We start from the raw sequence: 17,651 nt of genomic DNA, 5'->3' as shown, positions 1-17,651 counted from the left end.
CCAAGTGCAAAGTCTCTCCATCGAGTTTTCATCTTCTTTCTTCCCTCGCATTTCGCAACCGGGTGGGTTTCCCTTGTTGCCACGAGTTATTGGGTAGTATAGGATCCTTCTGATGGAGATTCTTGGGTCATATTATGATCTTCATAAAGTCGTTTCCAAGAATGAACTTTCTCATGACTTATGTGATGAACCTCCTTATAGCAATATCGTGAGAACGCTCGAAATAACAGAATACAAAGTGATAGCAGAACTCAGAATGAATCTACTGATCGCAGGCCACTTCGAGGGGGTAACCTCCTTTGAGCAAGCTCAATACAATAAATTCGTCCGTGCTCATCAAGGGCCTAAACCTATTCTTATATACTGGGTACGATCTAGAAAAGTAATACTACCTATGCATGTGGGATAATAAAATATACTCACGGGACGACTTACAAAGCATATGCGTCCAACAACACTACTCTAACAAAATAAACAGAAGGAACACACAGGTTCCTAACATCCCCTCTCCCTTAGAAAAAAGCTTTGTCCTCAAAGCTTAAGGTGTGGAAATTGTTGTTGAATCTGAAGAAGGGGTTCCCAGGTAGCATCCTCTGGTTGCATGCCATGCCACTGAATCAAGACCTCAGAGATGGAGCGAGAGCGAAGCTGGCGAGTGCGCTGGTCAATGATTGCCACCGGCTCCAGGATAATGGATCCTTCCGTATCCATTTCAGGGAGAGTAGTTTGTGCTCTGACAGTGGTACCCAGAACTTTCTTTAGACAAGAAACATGAAAGACTGGATGAATGCGGGAAGAAGGAGGAAGGTCCAGTTTATAAGCAACTGAACCAATCTTCTGCAGAACCTTATAAGGCCCATAAAATTTTGGGGCCAGCTTATGACGCCCTTTCAGTTTTAGGGAGGATTGTTTGTATGGCTGTAGACGAAGAAAAACCATATCCCCAACTTGAAATGAGCGCTCAGAACGGTGTTGATCTGCTTGCTGTTTCATCCGATTACGGGCCATGTGAAGATTATCCTGTAAGGTACGAAGAATCTGATCCCTGCTGCGGAGAACTATGTCAACTGCCTGGACTGGTGAGCTGTTGGGAGTGTAGGGAAGGAGCACTGGAGGTGCCTGACCATAGACTGCTTCATATGGAGTCATTTTAGAGGCAGTGTGGTAAGAGGTATTGTACCACCATTCAGCTAAAGGGAGCCACTTGGCCCACTGATGTTGCTGTTCGGAAGTGAAGCAACGAAGATAAGTTTCCAAGCATTTATTGACAATTTTAGTTTGACCATCAGTTTGTGGGTGATAGCCCGAACTCATCTTCAGTTTGGTGCCAGTTTTCTGAAACAGTTCAGTCCAAAAATGACTGGTAAAAGTTGCATCACGATCAGAGACAATGGAAGAAAGGAGTCCATGAAGACGAAATATCTGGTCCATGAAGATTTGTGCAACAGAGGAGGCAGTATAGGGGTGGTTGAGGGCACAAAAATGACTATATTTCGAGAGACGATCAACCACAACCAAGATCACTGTCTTGCCACCGGATTTAGGAAGCCCTTCAATGAAATCCATAGAAATATCAGTCCAAATCCGTGTAGGGATGGGCAATGGTTCGAGCAAGCCAGGAAGGAGGGTCGTTTCACCCTTGTGGCGTTGGCAAGTATCACATTCAGCCACCATCTGTTGAATCGTCTGTTTCATCCCTTTCCAAAAGAAGTTTCTCCTTGCTCGCTCATAAGTTTTGAGGAAGCCTGAGTGCCCTGCTGAAGGAGAAGCATGGAGTTCATAAAAAATAGCCTGATGTAGAGCTGGGTTCTGAGGAAGCACTAGTCGACCCTTGTATCGAAGAGAAGCACCATCCCAAGAGTAATGTGGTATAGCAGAAGGATTAGTGGCTAGCTGGTGAATGATTTGAGATAAAGAAGAGTCACTGTCATAGCCCTGCTGAACAGACGCTAACCAATTGGGAATGGGCATAGAAATAGCGGAAAGGGAAGCTTGATTATCAAATGTGCGAGAAAGAGCATCTGCCACAATATTCTCCTTACCCTTCTTGTAGGTGATCTCATAATCATACCCCATGAGTTTGCTGACCCATTTCTGTTGTGTAGGAGAGGATACCCGTTGTTCCAGGAAGTATTTCAGACTTTGGTGATCGGTTCTGATGCAAAAATGACTCCCTAAGAGGTATGGCCGCCACTTCTGTACAGCATGCAAAATAGCCATCATTTCTTTTTCATAAGTAGAGAGGGCTAGATTCTTACCAGAGAGGGCTTTGCTAGTGAACGCAATAGGATGGTCATCTTGCAGGAGAACAACACCCAATCCATTGCCGCAAGCATCACTCTCAATAGTGAAGGGTTTGGAAAAATCTGGCATCGCGAGAACAGGTGTACTGCACATAGCCTGTTTCAGTTGTTCAAATGCAGTCTCAGCAACAGGGGTCCAGGAGAAGGCATCCTTTTTTAACAGAGCTGTCAATGGTGCTGCAATTTTCCCGTAAGCTTTGACAAACTTGCGGTAGTAGCCAGTCAACCCCAAAAAACCCCGAAGGCTCTTGAGAGTTTTAGGATGCGGCCAAGTTTTCATGGCATCTATTTTTGTAGGATCCACCTGCACTCCATGGTGTGCAACAATATGCCCGAGATACTCCACTTCCTCCTGGCCAAACACACATTTAGATAGTTTTGCACAGAGTTGATGATCAGAGAGAAGTTGCAAGACAAGCTCCAGATGATGGAGATGCTCAGCCCAAGTTTTGCTATATATGAGGATATCATCAAAGAAGACCAGAATGAATTTCCGGAGGTATGGCCGAAATATGTTATTCATCACTGCCTGAAATGTTGAAGGAGCATTCATGAGGCCAAAGGGCATGACTAAAAATTCATAGTGACCATCATGTGTGCGGAAGGCAGTTTTAGGTATATCCTCCTCATTAACCCGAATTTGATGATACCCAGAACGAAGATCTAACTTGGAGAAAAAATGAGCCCCATGAAGTTCATCAAGAAGTTCATCAACAACTGGAATGGGAAACTTGTCCTTTATAGTGAGATGATTAAGTGCTCGGAAATCAATGCAGAGTCGCCATGACCCATCTTTTTTGCGAACAAGCAGAACTGGAGAAGAAAAGGAACTGGTACTAGGGCGAATAATACCTTGCTTCAGTAAGTCACGGACAAGTATCTCGATTTCGGTCTTCTGATGAAATGGGTAGCGGTAGGGCCTGATGTTGGGCGGAACACTGTCAGGAAGGAGCTGAATACGGTGGTCCTCTGGACGAGAAGGAGGTAATCCCACAGGTTCAGCAAATATACCAGAATACTTGTCCAAAATGTGTTGGAGATCGGCAGGAGTGCTAGAGACTGCTGATGGCTGCATCTGAATGGAATGGAGCTGAGCGATGACACCATGTGAATTCTTCTTAAGAAGTTTTTCCATACGGTGTGAACTGATGATGCTGAGAGACCCTGGTTGTAAGCCTTTCAAAGTGTGTTGGTGCCCTTCGGCTGAAAACTGCATCCAAAGTTCAGCAAAATCCCAGAGAATGGGGCCAAGAGTGCGTAACCACTGGGCACCCAAAACCACATCACAGCCACCTAAGGGTAAGGCAAACATGTCAAAGCGCATGTTATAATCTCCAATAGAGAGACGCACATTGCGACATTTCCCTTTACAAGGTAAAGTGCCCCCATTGGCAATCATGACTTCAAAGCTAGAGCAGGGATGGATAAAGCAATCAGCCTGTTTGGCTATTCGTGGATCAATGAAGTTATGAGTGCTACCAGAATCAATGAGTATAGTAAGAGGGATCTTCTTGAAGAAACCCTGGACCCGCATGGTTTGTGGAGTAGTGACTCCTGCCAAAGCATGGACAGATATCTCTGGTGGAGCTTCTGGTGAAGGAGGTTCAGGCTGGTGAGGCTCAACCTCATCATCCACTGTTTCCTGAGCATCTACATATTCTTCCAGTTCCGGTGGAGAATCCACATCCAAGAGATAGAGCTTTTGCTGAACACATCTATGGCCCCGAGACCATTTCTCATCACAATTATAACAAAGCCCTTTGTCTCGCCTGACTCGCATCTCTGTTTCCGACAAGTGCTTGATCGGAGTAGTTCTGGGAGCTGGTATGACTGGAGGGTTGTGAGAACCTGTATTTCTGAATGGAACAAAATTAGATCTGGAGCGTTGTAGAGCACTAATCTTGTCTTCCGCTAACTTAGCCAACCCAAGGGCTTCCATCATTGTAGTAGGTCGAAACATTTTGACTTCTGAGCGAAGTGCATCCTTCAGACCACTGACAAAACAACTACGGAAGAATTCATCAGACAAGCCCTCTGTGTGATTAGCTAATTTTTCAAACTCTGTCTGGTATTCTCTTACAGTGCCTGTTTGACGCAGTTTAGTGAGTGCTCCTGTGAAATCATCAAAGGAACTAGGGCCAAAGCGCTCCAAAATGAGGGTGCACAATTCGCTCCACGTTGGGCCTACATTAGCCTTGATGTACCAACGGAACCATTGAAGAGCTTCATGTTCCAAATGAAAAGATGCAAGGGGGACTTTGTGGTTATCCAAAGTATTATGCAAGCTGAAATACTGCTCTGCCCTATAGATCCATCCAGTCGGATCAGAACCATCGAAGCATGGAAAATCAAGCTTTGGTCCACGAAAATTGCCAGAAGAGGACCCAGTATCTCCTGAATGGTTTCGGCTCATGGCTGACTGCTGAAAGTTAAGACCCATAATTTTGTCATCCAGATCTTGAAGTTTGGTTTTGAGGGATGCAATTTCCTCTTCCATGATTTTTGCTCCTGTACGCGTAACAACCATAAAACAAGGTTTTTTTTTTTTTTTTTTTGAACAGTCGACTTAGAAAAATTCACTCACAGACAGAACAACTGAAAAGAGTTATTGCAATAACAAGAGATATTAGAAGTGAGAGGAACCTGAAGGCCACGACAGAAAAAAAAAATTGATGTAATTTCCACCCAGCGAGCCCAAGAGAGTGCTCTGATACCAGATGTGATGAACCTCCTTATAGCAATATCGTGAGAACGCTCGAAATAACAGAATACAAAGTGATAGCAGAACTCAGAATGAATCTACTGATCGCAGGCCACTTCGAGGGGGTAACCTCCTTTGAGCAAGCTCAATACAATAAATTCGTCCGTGCTCATCAAGGGCCTAAACCTATTCTTATATACTGGGTACGATCTAGAAAAGTAATACTACCTATGCATGTGGGATAATAAAATATACTCACGGGACGAGTTACAAAGCATATGCGTCCAACAACACTACTCTAACAAAATAAACAGAAGGAACACACAGGTTCCTAACAACTTATTATAGTTTGCACATAAAGAAAATGAAGTTTGGGGAAAACCTAGCATTGGCTTCTCCTTGGCGGAGTTTCGAACTGTGAAGGAAATTTTTCGCAAAGGTCAACAAATGAGGTTTACAGGCTAAAATAAAGAAGAAACAAGTCATTTTGTGGATAGATCTTCCTTAAATTGTAGTGTTCTACCTTGGAAATCACTCAAAATTCATCATAATGATCAGGATAGCATCTAGCAGAAAACTCTGAAGTAGCTTCTCCACTGTAGGTTTTCGACCCAGGAAGTCAGTTTTTCGACAAAGGTATTTGCAAAGGAGAAAAGCAAGTAAGTGGCTTCCTTTTTCACTTTCACAGCCCTTTTTAGATTTCCTGAAGCTTGGAGACACATTGACTTAAAAAGTTGAGTGAAAATAAACATAAGGGCGAAAAAACAAAAGTTGCCTTCTCCTCAACGGGTTTTCAACCCCGAAAAGTGATTTTCTGCATCTTTCTAAAAATCACTTCTGCAAGTATGTGGGACTCATAGATCAATCACAAGATGCTAAAAAAAGATAATGGAAATCAGTTGATCACATTTGGGAAGGTATCTTGAGCAAAATCTGGCTGAGAAAATTTTTACCCATGGAGTACTCCGTTCTTAATTCTTCGCAACTTGGTGAAAAACGGGAAAGTAAATCTATAATAAAGGAAAGTAACCGTTGGCCCAACAGGAACAGTGAAATGACATGTAAAAATTTGTTAGAAACCCCCGCATTTACTAATCTAACAGATTTATCCTTTAATTCACTCATGTGGTGCGGATCTTGAAGATTAACGGGTAGATTGGGATTTCTATATAGAGATGAACATAATGGATTTTCAAGTTACCACTTTCTTATTTGAACTATTATGCTTTCTCACAGTTGCAAAGCTCTACTTTTTGTGCTATTTTTAGTTTTAAGATTTTCAATTAATCTCTATCTCAGTTGAGATGGCAACAAGATTCGCTAGATTTGATGGACTAAATGGGATTAAGTCAACATTGCAAAATGTTACAGATACCTCACTTTGTTTCTTCGATATGCAAGATTTCCAAAGAAGGTTGAAGACGAAACCAATCCACCCAATAACAGAGAAACTCCAAGGAAGTGGGCTAGTGGAAGCAGCCAGGTTTCCAGTGGCAATTCAAGCCCTCGAGCTTATTGTGGAATGTATTAACCATTATAATCCGGACACTAAACAAATTTTGTTGCTGGATCATACAATTTTGATCTCAATTGACTGGCAAACTGGAGTCAATTGCTTTTGGATTCCAGAGCAAGAAGAATTTTCCGAATTGACCATAGGAGGAGCCATGTTCGAATTCTCCTTGAAGAAGATGGTGTGGTGGAAGGAACTCATGAGGTCCTGGTTCCAAAAGCCACAGGGAGCAAAGAGTAAGGTTCCTAAGACCCTTTTTGGCACTGATCTCAAGCTTGAAATCGTGGACATCCTGGTTCTTTTGCATCGGTTGAAAGGTGAGGTAGAAGCACTCAATTTTGTAGAACAATATTTCTTTTTAGTACAAATCATTTGTTCAGACACACATTATGTTGATTGGGTGTATGAGGTGAGTGAACATTTGTCTAGAGCTCTCAGTGCTGCAAAGTTCTATAATACCTTCTACATGTCTTCTTTCCTGATTTATATGTTGGCTTCTTTATAATTGTGGTTGGGCCTTCCAAGAATAGAAGATTTTCCTGATGATGTAAAAAGTTGTGAATTTTATCCATGCTTGTAGTTATAGAATAGTTATGCAGAGTATGTCAGGGTTAATGACTCTTTTACAATGAGGATTTGCAAGGAGCTACAAGGATGCCCAGAGAGGAGGTTTAGCCCAGAAGCGATGGTGACCATAAGTCAGTTTGGTAGCTACTTCATTCAATTCTCATCCTTCTCATATTTGCATCTTGCAGCTTTTGAGGGATTTCCTCTGAAGTTGCCCAGATACCCAAGCAACATGATCGTGCTCGTAGAGATCGTAAGACAAGCTATACAAGTGAATGTGCTGAGCGCTAGTCTAAGGAAGAAAGGATATGAGTTCCCCATGAAAGTTGGGGTTTACAGTTGTGATTCTCAGTCTAATGCTAAAAACATGCTCAAGGCATTTGAGAATAAGTATAAATTGGAGGAACATGAGGTTGTGAGGCCTATGTTCGACCCAAATGGATATGCAAGAGAGGTGCTTCAAATCGAGAGTGTGATCAAACATTTCACTACTCTAGAAGATTATTGGGCAGATTGCAGAGATGAGTTGGAGAGCCGTGATCGTGCATTTTCCAGACTCATGGTGGAACAAATAAAGACATATGGCATTGATCTCAATGTAGAAGGATTACACTTGAGATGATGGTCAAAATATGTATAGCAATACATATTAAATTAAGGGGAATTCCTATTAGTTTTGAGCCATATGTGGATGAGGAGGAGAGTCTCTATATTATGATGGAAAGGATAATCAAGAGAACTAGAAAATGGGTAGAGTGGACAACCAGAAAGAGCCATAGTAGGGGTGCAGCCACTCAAGCCTCTCCAACACTTGTAATGCCTACTTCATCTCAGAGTGCTAAAGTGGGTGTGACCATAGCTTCCACCCAAGGACCAGTTCAACCTGCGGGCGAAGGTGATCAACCCCTAAAAAAGAATGTTCCAATAGCTCCAACATGTCATGATGGTTCCTTGCCAGTTATAGGAACCCAGACTGGCACTGAAGAGAAGAAAGCAGAAGAACCAAAGGACAATGCTCTTACTCCAGTACCTTCCCCACACACTACTCATGTTCCATCTCCTCACATGACCCTTGTTCCTTCTCTGCATACCACTCCAATCCCATCCCCTCATCATAGCCCGGTGCCATCAGCAAGTGCTTCACTTCTGAGACCAGGTGGTTCCCCCATACATATAGTAGACTTAGGGGATGGAAAAAGTAGCAATAGTGAGTCAACTAAATCAGATGAAGAGATGAAGAATACTTCAAAGATGGAGAAGGGCCAAGTTTCTTCCAGACTCATCTCAAAGGACTCAAAGAATCCTTTCTCTTCAACTGTTGTAGCCATGACTCCAGTAAAGAAGAAGATGTTCAGCATCGAATCACTTGGAACAACTTCCTGTTGGAAGTACTCAAAACTAGCTAGGTTACTGAGAGGGGAGGGGTGAATCAATAACCTCAAAAAATTTAAATCAATTCAGTACTTTAACCATATAATTCACTCACCATTTATTCTTCTAATCTACTGCATGCATGGAAAGATAAACATTCATCACAAAAAAGAACACAATGTTTGGTGACCCAAAAACCTTCCAAATAGAAAGTAAAACTAGGGTGGGGACGATACCCACAAAAATTCACTACTGTAGTATAAAGTTGGCCTATTAAGGCTTACACTAACCACTTCTGGTGATCTTCCCTATTAGGAGCAAATAGGATTGCTAGGTCCACCTTGTTAGAGGATTTACAAACATACAATGAAGTATGCACTCGGTTAAGAGATTTATACAAAGATTGTTAAGTCTACCCTGTTAAAGGATTTACAAAACTGATTCACCTGTCAAGATGAAGCAGTGGATCTATTTACAACTGATTGCTAATAAGATCCTTTATGCACTGATCACCTTATGTGATAGATATGACTTTTCTGCTCCTATATTGACCTTGCTACATTCCATAAACTAGTGCTGATAATCTTTCGCATGCACTTCTCAAAAATACTTCTTAGTACTTCAACATACTGATGCCTTACAATGCATCTTACATATATACCTTTCCAATTAACAAAATTGCAAGGTTGGCCAAAATACAAGTAAACAAAACATTACTGAGTCGACCCAATAGTAAATAACTCGGGTTCACTAAACTGACTTGGTGACCTTCTGATACTCAGCGTGTACTATATTACACGGCATTGTCATGCACTCGGTAGAAGTGAAGGCTCAGTCCATACTAATCACTCAGAGTAGTTCTGAACTCGGTGACCACCGATGACTTGGTATATGTAGTGTCACTCGATAAATACTAAATCCCTTGTTTACCTTCCTGCCACTCGATAAACACTACACATCCATCACTTGGTAGATACAGACTGATAACTCGGTAGATACTGTGAAGCTCGGTAACCATTGCCTGCTCGGTGAACACTGTTGAACTGCATACTCACTCGGTAGCTTTAAGGATGCTCGGTGTGAACTGCTTAAGTGATGAACTTATAAGGTAACCACTGAATGCTCGGTATAAACTGTAGATTGAGTGATGAGCTCAGTAGTCATTCAGATTCGAATAAGTGTTGTTACTAATGACAAATACAACATAATGCCAACAAGGTGATAGGAACTGATTCTTGGCTAGAAGATACTTTGGAAAGGAAAAGAAAGAGAAAGGATGAGAGTGTTTTTGCAAAAGACACTGTATCCCTCGTGGTTCGTTCCAGGACTGCATTGGCAAAGGTCAAGAAATAGAAGACTTTGTCCATACTTGGGCAAGATCCAGAAACAAGGCACGTGACAATGGAGATAGCAAAGCTGAACAAAGGAGGGAGAATTGAGGATTTGACTCCTGATGATTTAACTTTGCATTTAATCTACCTTGGGGAAGCCAAACATGATACAAAGGTTGGCTTGTGGAGATCAAGTAATGAAGTGATAGAAGGACAATTAGAGAGTCTCAAATTGTCAAAGATCAAGATGAAAGCAAAATTAGAAGAATTGAATAAGTTTATTAGGCAGCTAGTCACTCCACTAGCAACTATTTATGGTGGTCTATGACTCAGACTCCTAGCGCAGCTGAAGTGCAAGCTCTCATTCCCCAGCTCCAGGAAGATAGGCACTATGGCTAGATCGGTAGAGAGTGGATTGAGAGACTCAAATCAGAAGGAGTTTCTCTCATGGATCAAATTGGAAATGTTATCCTCAGATTGGAAACAGAAAAAGATAACATATTATCTAACAGTAATACTCTGGCCAGAGAAAGATTCAGGTGTGATGAATGCATCTCCCTTCTAAAGATGATCATCTAGATGAAAGCAAAAGAAGCGGTCAAAGCCAAGATTCTAAAGAAAGGGAATGAACCTTTGTTTGAATGGTTCCAAAGTATGAAGTTCAAGCTATAAATGATCCAAGAAGCTGAGAAGGGGCCCAAGGAGATAGAGGGTAAGATAAAGAAGACTTAAGATAGAGGATTTGAGCTGATGAGAGGGCTACACATTGACTCTCAAATCAGTGGTCAAGGAAAAGACTTCATTAGAGTGGAAGTGATGAAAAGTAACTTCTTTATTTTTTTGGATAATTTGTCCACAATAGCTTCCAGTAGCTAGAACAGAATTGCAAAACTTCAAGCGCTCAGTGGATGGATACATGTGGCCATAGAGGAGTTGCCAGATCAGTTGAATGCCATAAAAAAGTTGGCAAGGGAACATGCCAAATGGCTTTTGAGATTCACCAATATACGCGTGCTCAATCATGAGGAGTTGATCCCAATAATGGTTGCTGCCAAGTCATATAGGGCGAAAAAAGAAAAGGGGAAGAAGTCTAAATAATTCATGTTATGCCCTCTTTTTGTTTTCTTTTGTAATTTTGTAATATGACAAACTAACACCTTGCCATTTGCCACCCTTACAAGATGAACCGATTAAACTTCCATTGTAACGATCATCTCAAAAACTCTATATGTATGAATTGAAAAGATTAATGAAAGGTCGGCAAATTTTTGGTGTGAAGTACTTTTTGTTGCAAAGACAATTGAAGGGTATTTTATGTCAATGATTTTCTGTTCTAGTTAGTATTGTATTTAGTTCATGTTTTCTCTTTCATTTGAATTGGAACAAGGGAAGAATAGAGTTTTACCCCCCTATTTTGAGGCAATGGATGAATGTGATAAGTATTGTTACAGTTCATTCGATGAAGAGATTCTGTGAGTATTTCCAATTTATTAGTCATAGTTTAGATTTGAATTAGCTTAGTTCAATAGCAATTAATTATGTGGATGGAATTTATGGATTCATAAGATGTATGTATGCATAAATTTGTTTTAGTATTGAGAAGTTTTTATTTGCCTGAGTTAGATTTTATATAGGTCCATCTCGGTTATCCTTCTACTATTCTCGGGTTAAGAACATACCCCAAAGTAGTTTAGGAAAAAGATAAAATCATTACAAATCTATTTCAGGGAGCTGTACCTACCAATTCAGAGGAAAGCCAACACGTCCACAAGTAGCTTTCCAACTGTTTGTGAGTAGATATTGTTCCGAATTGGGCATCAAAGAGTAATAAACAAAAAGAACAAATCTATTTACCAACATGTGCTTAGGATGTCGTGCAGGCTTTTTTAGACACCTCTACTAAAAGAAAGTAAATTGGTGTTCAAGTCTCACTTTTTTCAACACTATTGGACACCTTCACGCAAGATTTTGAGAAGTGTGTGTGGCATTAAGATGCATTTTGATAGACATGAAATTAAGATGTTCAACCTCACTTTTTTCCAGATGTCTAATTTTCCAAGAGTAGAGGCCACTAGTAAGTCCTAGAGCATGGAGCCATTTTGAAAAGTGATGGTATATATTTTTTAATATTATTATGTAATAAATTATGTAACAACATATTAACATATTGATAAAACATGATATAGGGTACAATATGTCATTTTTTAAGTCTTTTAGGACACTAACAACCTAGTAAATTGGAGCTAAATTTGGAACTGCTTTTTAAAAAATTAGGAGAATTTTGAGAGGCCTCAAATTAAGGTGTTAAATGTCACTTTTTTCAAGGCTTTTTCGACACCTAAAAAAAGTAAATTAGTGTTTGAATTTTTCACTTTTTGAGGGCTTCTTTTTGGACATCTCACAAAAAAAAAGTAAATTGGTGTTTGAGAATTATTTTATAAGACATTAGAAGTGTGTGTAGCTTTAGGATGTATTTTGAGCATGGAACCATTTTGCTAAGAGGGACCCAAGTTCAATGATGTACAAGCAATTGTAGGAATAATATTCAATTTTGCCACATATTAATAATAAAAAATAAATATCTAATATAAATAAATAGTTCAAAGTGTAATTCATAAAATAATGAAACTTAGGCAGTACTATTAAGCATATTAATCTAGAGTGAAATGATTAGACATGCCTTCATATTCGACCTACTTTCACTTTTGATAGATACTCCAAAATGCAAAATAATCAAGAACATCATCAAAAGTATAAAATATTCAAGAACATCATTGAAAGTATACAAGATTATCAGCTTAACCCTTGCACCCTTCCACGATCATATATATATATTTTCTATTATTTCCTAAATTTTAAACAATTCTACCTAATTTAGTTGCTATGCGACCTTATTATTTTCCCCACTTTGACAATGGTATCATACAGTACATTTGTCTTCTGGGTTTGTACATCCCGTTTGAATTTCTATCTGAAGGTTCAGTCTTTTGGCAATTGGTAAGCCTACAGTACAGAACTAACTGTTTTGTGTTCTTTTTCATTCGATTGCGTAAATATTTTTTCATTTACATCGACGTTTTCGATCAGTTTCATTCCGATGATACTTTATAGAGTGTGATCAGAAATGTTTATACGATCAAGTCTTAATATTGCTTGCAAATGATCTGAAAACCATTACTGCTTAGGGACATTTTATACTGCTGAAAGTGTCATTGAATCCCAATAGTTATTGAAAGTAGATTCGAATTTATGTGCAGCTATTTTGCCCACATGATTAAACTTGTTCCGTTTAGAGAACTGCAAGGGTATAATTTGATGAGAGCAGGTATCATTCTATTGTTTAGGTGCCGTGGATTAATTTTTTGTACAGTTCTGTTATGGGTTTATTTCATTATCATTTATCATCAGAACCAGATTATTCACCCCAACGCTACTCAGTCAAACGGTACTTCCGATCAGACCGAACCTAAAACCCGAGCTCACATTATTTTTAGGAAAAACTTCGAAATTCGGACTTCAATCTTACAAAACTCGGCGCTCTGGTTTCTCTATGCCCTAAGCTTTGTTCAAATAACTTATTTAGGCTAACCTGTACTAGTACTACACGACCAAGCACCAGGTGGCTCTATCATCTTCCGTGTAATTCATTTCAGAGAGGGGCCGGCCTTCTGTTCTTGGAAGGTTTCGATCGATTGATATTCTTCACTTGTGCAGGTGGAAGTGAAACACTAAATGTGATCCCTCACACAGTAATAATATAATGGAACAGTCCTATAATTTTATTTCTTGATGACATTTGTTTATTCATAAATAAATGCAAAATTAACCAAACTTATGTCTATTTCGGTATGATAAAAAACATCTTAGCATAAATCACAGTTTATCAAACTGAAAAGGAGTCAAACTCTCAATAGTTGTTTTTAAGATAATTAGATGTAGGTTCTATAGGGGTTGAATCCTAAGGAAAAACTATTGCAAAATGCTTAATGCTGTAATGCCAATTAATATAATTATCAGTGTCAATACCACAAAAGCTACAAAGCGGTGATAACCATAAGCCAAGAGGAATAAAAAAGGCGGAGCAGGGGCAGATGAAGATGCTGCAACTCCGTCTACGATCATAACACCTGGCTTTACAGACTCCTGTTCTTCTCTCATAACTCCTTGAAGAAGAGTAGGGATTGTAAAGAGACTAGAATTCGCTTTCTGTCTCATAGAACAACATTGTCCACTGCAATGGCCAAGTCCAAAATAAACACTTCAAGGTTATCAGTCCTGTTTGATGCAGGCATCAACCTACTCTCCTCCTCAGCTACCCTCTACTTCAAACACTCTAACCTGCTACAAAAGCTTTGTTGCGCTTCGTTTGAACTAATTACTACCTCAACAAGTGGTTTTGATTCTTGTTTGATTGCAAAATCCGATCATTCTTGCAGGGTCTGCCACCTTATCCCGTAGATTCTCAGCGAAACAATTGAATCACAGAATTCACCACCCTGAAGACATTCCTCCTGCCATAACAGTTGTCCTCAATATATCATTCTCATACTGTGTCCAAGCTGCATCTGCAATAAAAAAAATGTTTTGCAAAGCTGCACCAGATAACTCACTCTACTCATTAGCCAATCAGTTACTTCTTCTTTTGCCCAACAACAAGATTCCACCATCATAGCTCCTGAAGCCCACCAAAAGCCAATATTACAAGATTGAAAGAAGCCACGCAGCTAAGAGATAGATATAATATTTCACATGAAACTCATAATATAAACGCACATGCCATGACTTCTCCTTCTGTCCAACTCAAAATGGTTCATCCCATTGCACACCATTACAAACTTTAAGCATGCCAAGATACATAAAGCTTATGGTGGAAATCTGAAGTTAAGAGGAAGACACAAAGCAGCATGTGACTGATAAATAAACAAGAGATGCTTTGTTTGCTATCCATTCAGATAATTGCTTAGCTTAGATTTAAAGAGACGTTGATCTATGCCTAACTTTGCCAACCTGTCTGCTACTTTGATTTTTTATCCATAACAGTTCATTACTCAGCAATTTACTACTAGAGAAATCTTTTTGTCTATGTTCTTCAAGACCCAATTGGGCTTCTGACTGCTAAACATACATTTATAATGATCAGCGAATTTCCTTTCACCTCCAACTTATGAAACCTGATTGTTTAGGTATCTCACCTATTTGTTTTACTGCCCAGATGGACAAAATCACCATAGATGAACAAATCATTACCTGCTCTTGCCACAGTACCTGAGCCTGCTAACACTAGATTACCTCTTAGTGCACTGTCAAAGTTCAGTAAAAAAAAACCTTCCTTCAGGATAGATCGTTTACTTTGGTTTTGAATATTAATTTAATTATTTATTTATCACCCCTTTAATGCGGTAACCAATATTATAACTTAAGTCCAATGTTTCATGGCGATTCGGGGATGGCTAAGGTGGAACAACGAGGATATTGGTATAGAAATTTATGTGTATAGGAGAGAGAGAGAGAGAGAGAGAGAGAGAGAGAGAGAGAGAGAGAGAGATAATATCAATATGAAAATAAATCATGACAGTAATTGTTTAACAGAACAACAAATTTCAATAAAGCATTATAACAGCAGTCTCATCAAAGAACCATGGTCTATTAATATCCAAAGGTCTCAAACATGTACCCAGAAGTTTCAAACATCAAAATTCAAGAGTCTATGAAAGTAAACCTCATTCGAATCATCCATTGGTAGCCACTATGTCATTGAATATATTTGACTCTTATACATTTGAATTTAGATTAGTTGTTTTGATTCTGATACTTTTGAGATTTGAATACATTGTTTGATTCTCATGTGGAGGCTTAAGCAAAAATAAATAAAAGATTAACGCCTATGGGTGTTCCCATTTGTAGAGCATGGAAGGGATCTCCCCTCAGTGTTCGACTGTCCCTGAAATGGCTATGGAATGGGGATGCCAGACTTGGGGCAGAGGATGCATCCTTCATTCATAAAGGGAGGTACAGATAAAACATAAGAAACATAATAAAAATGGAGACCTCCTCAACATGTAGCATGCTCATGCTCCTTAGCTCCTTGAGTGGTCCAGGGAGAAGTAATATTCTTTATTTTATTAAATATTTAAAAGAGAAGATGGAAGTTATGCAGAGCCTAGGGGCAAGACAAGAATACCAAAATGGACTAATTTGGTTTTGTTTACGTGTCATGAATTTCATAAATGTTGTATCTTTGTACCAAGTCAATTTATCATCGCTAATTCAGATGCTATTCCGGCATAGAAGATGGCCCTTGTGGAAGCCTTAGAGACTATTTCTTCCCATTTATGTTTACCTTATCTGTTACTCAGGTTTTGAACCCCTACCAATGTTTTCCATCCAACCTAAATTCACGTAGTTAATTTATAATGACTGCCTTAGGCTGAGTGTCATTCTTAAAAGAAATGGAGTGATGCAATAGTCTGTGGGAGAGATCAAATTTGGCAAATTAATTTCTCTTGGTATGATGAGAAGCATTCAATTCAGCTGCCCTACATTTGCATTTCCTCCTCTCGCTTTTTTCTTTCAGAAATACATTTTCCGAGTTCTAATACATTGTTTTCCCTGTTGTGCTGGTTTTCTTCTCCCATAGTTGCCCTGAAGCATTGCTAGGGCAATGAGATTAAGAACACTAAGATCTTTAGACAATTCATTTTGAATCATTTTATTTGAAATGAAGGGAAGCATGTTTCTATGCAAATTGTTTTGTTTGTAATGCTGTCCTTATCATAATTACTTTATAATCTATGAGCAGGTTTCTTTTATGAACTAATGGTAAATTAAGAAATGAAGTGTCTTTGATTTTCTTTGCTCTTGACTTTTTAATAATTTGTTTTGATTCTTATTGTTATGTTTTATCGACAGTTGCATTGCCTTTTCTTTGTATTTTGAATCTCTATTTTGACTTGAATGCTATTGAAATTGTGAGCGGAGACTCTAGTTTAAAGGCACACTGCAAAGATGAATGGGCCTCCTTGTGTAAGGAATCAATTTTTGTATCTTTAAAGTAGAGTTTTAAGTATTATGCCTCAGTTTTAGCTAGACTGAGTGACATTTGTAAAATTCAAAACCTGGGAATTATGTTTCATGTCTTCTAAAATTGGTTTGATTGCGCTTTTAGAAACATCCATATTCTTTAATTGGATAGAATTTTGAGTAACTATGGTAATCAATAAGCTTTGTAGCCTATATTTATATGAATAAGATCTTTTTGAAACATATGAAACCCATATCAAAAGCCTGAAAACAAGCTTATCCTAGTAAACGTGTAGAATATTTTGTGTCTTCACAAATCTCATACAGGCAAACATCCTAATCAAGCTATTGGCTCTAAGAGAGTGAACTAGTTAACAAACCATTTCTCAAGTGCCTTTTCAGATAACCTTGCTAAGAATGGTAGGAACAGAGTATCAGGAGGTTTATGAAACAGAGAAAAGATTGATCTCTTTTAGATTCAAGGATCCAAATATGGTTCTTTACATCAACAATGAGCTCCACAGGTGTATTTCCAAAGAGAATAATTTCCAAAATGTATATATGCTCTTTATATTTCTGTAAGTTTTAGCCAACAGGTATTAATCTAAATAGAAACAGCAGCAATTTTGAGTATTTGTCTAAAATTTTGAAAACAATGTTAAACTGATTTAGTATGCCTTTTCAAAATAATTTTTAAGCATCCTTACAAATGAATTTTCCTAGCCAAGGCAGAGATATAAAATTAAATTAAAATACATAAGAATATTGTTCCACTGTTTTGTGTTATTTGGAAAACCTTTAGAACTCACATACCTAATCAAATATTTCTGTGATGGGTAACCTGC

General features: G+C 38.9%; 1 protein-coding gene across 1 annotated transcript in view; it reads left to right on the top strand.

Moving 5' to 3' along the window:
- Positions 1-12,654: 12,654 nt before the first annotated feature.
- Positions 12,655-17,651, top strand: part of LOC149541629 (carbon-sulfur lyase) — a 29,199-nt gene continuing 24,202 nt past the window's right edge. The window contains exon 1 of the mRNA XM_089796809.1: positions 12,655-12,783. The gene's annotated coding sequence lies outside the window, so the exon portion shown is untranslated. The remainder of the gene's footprint in view (positions 12,784-17,651) is intronic.

The sequence above is a fragment of the Cupressus sempervirens genome, chromosome 8, assembly GCF_028749045.1.
Source record: "Cupressus sempervirens isolate cs-2001-9-10 chromosome 8, ASM2874904v1, whole genome shotgun sequence".
NCBI lineage: Eukaryota > Viridiplantae > Streptophyta > Pinopsida > Cupressales > Cupressaceae > Cupressus > Cupressus sempervirens.
The sequence above is the reverse complement of the archived record's forward strand: the minus strand, read 5'-3'. Positions and strand labels throughout refer to the sequence as shown.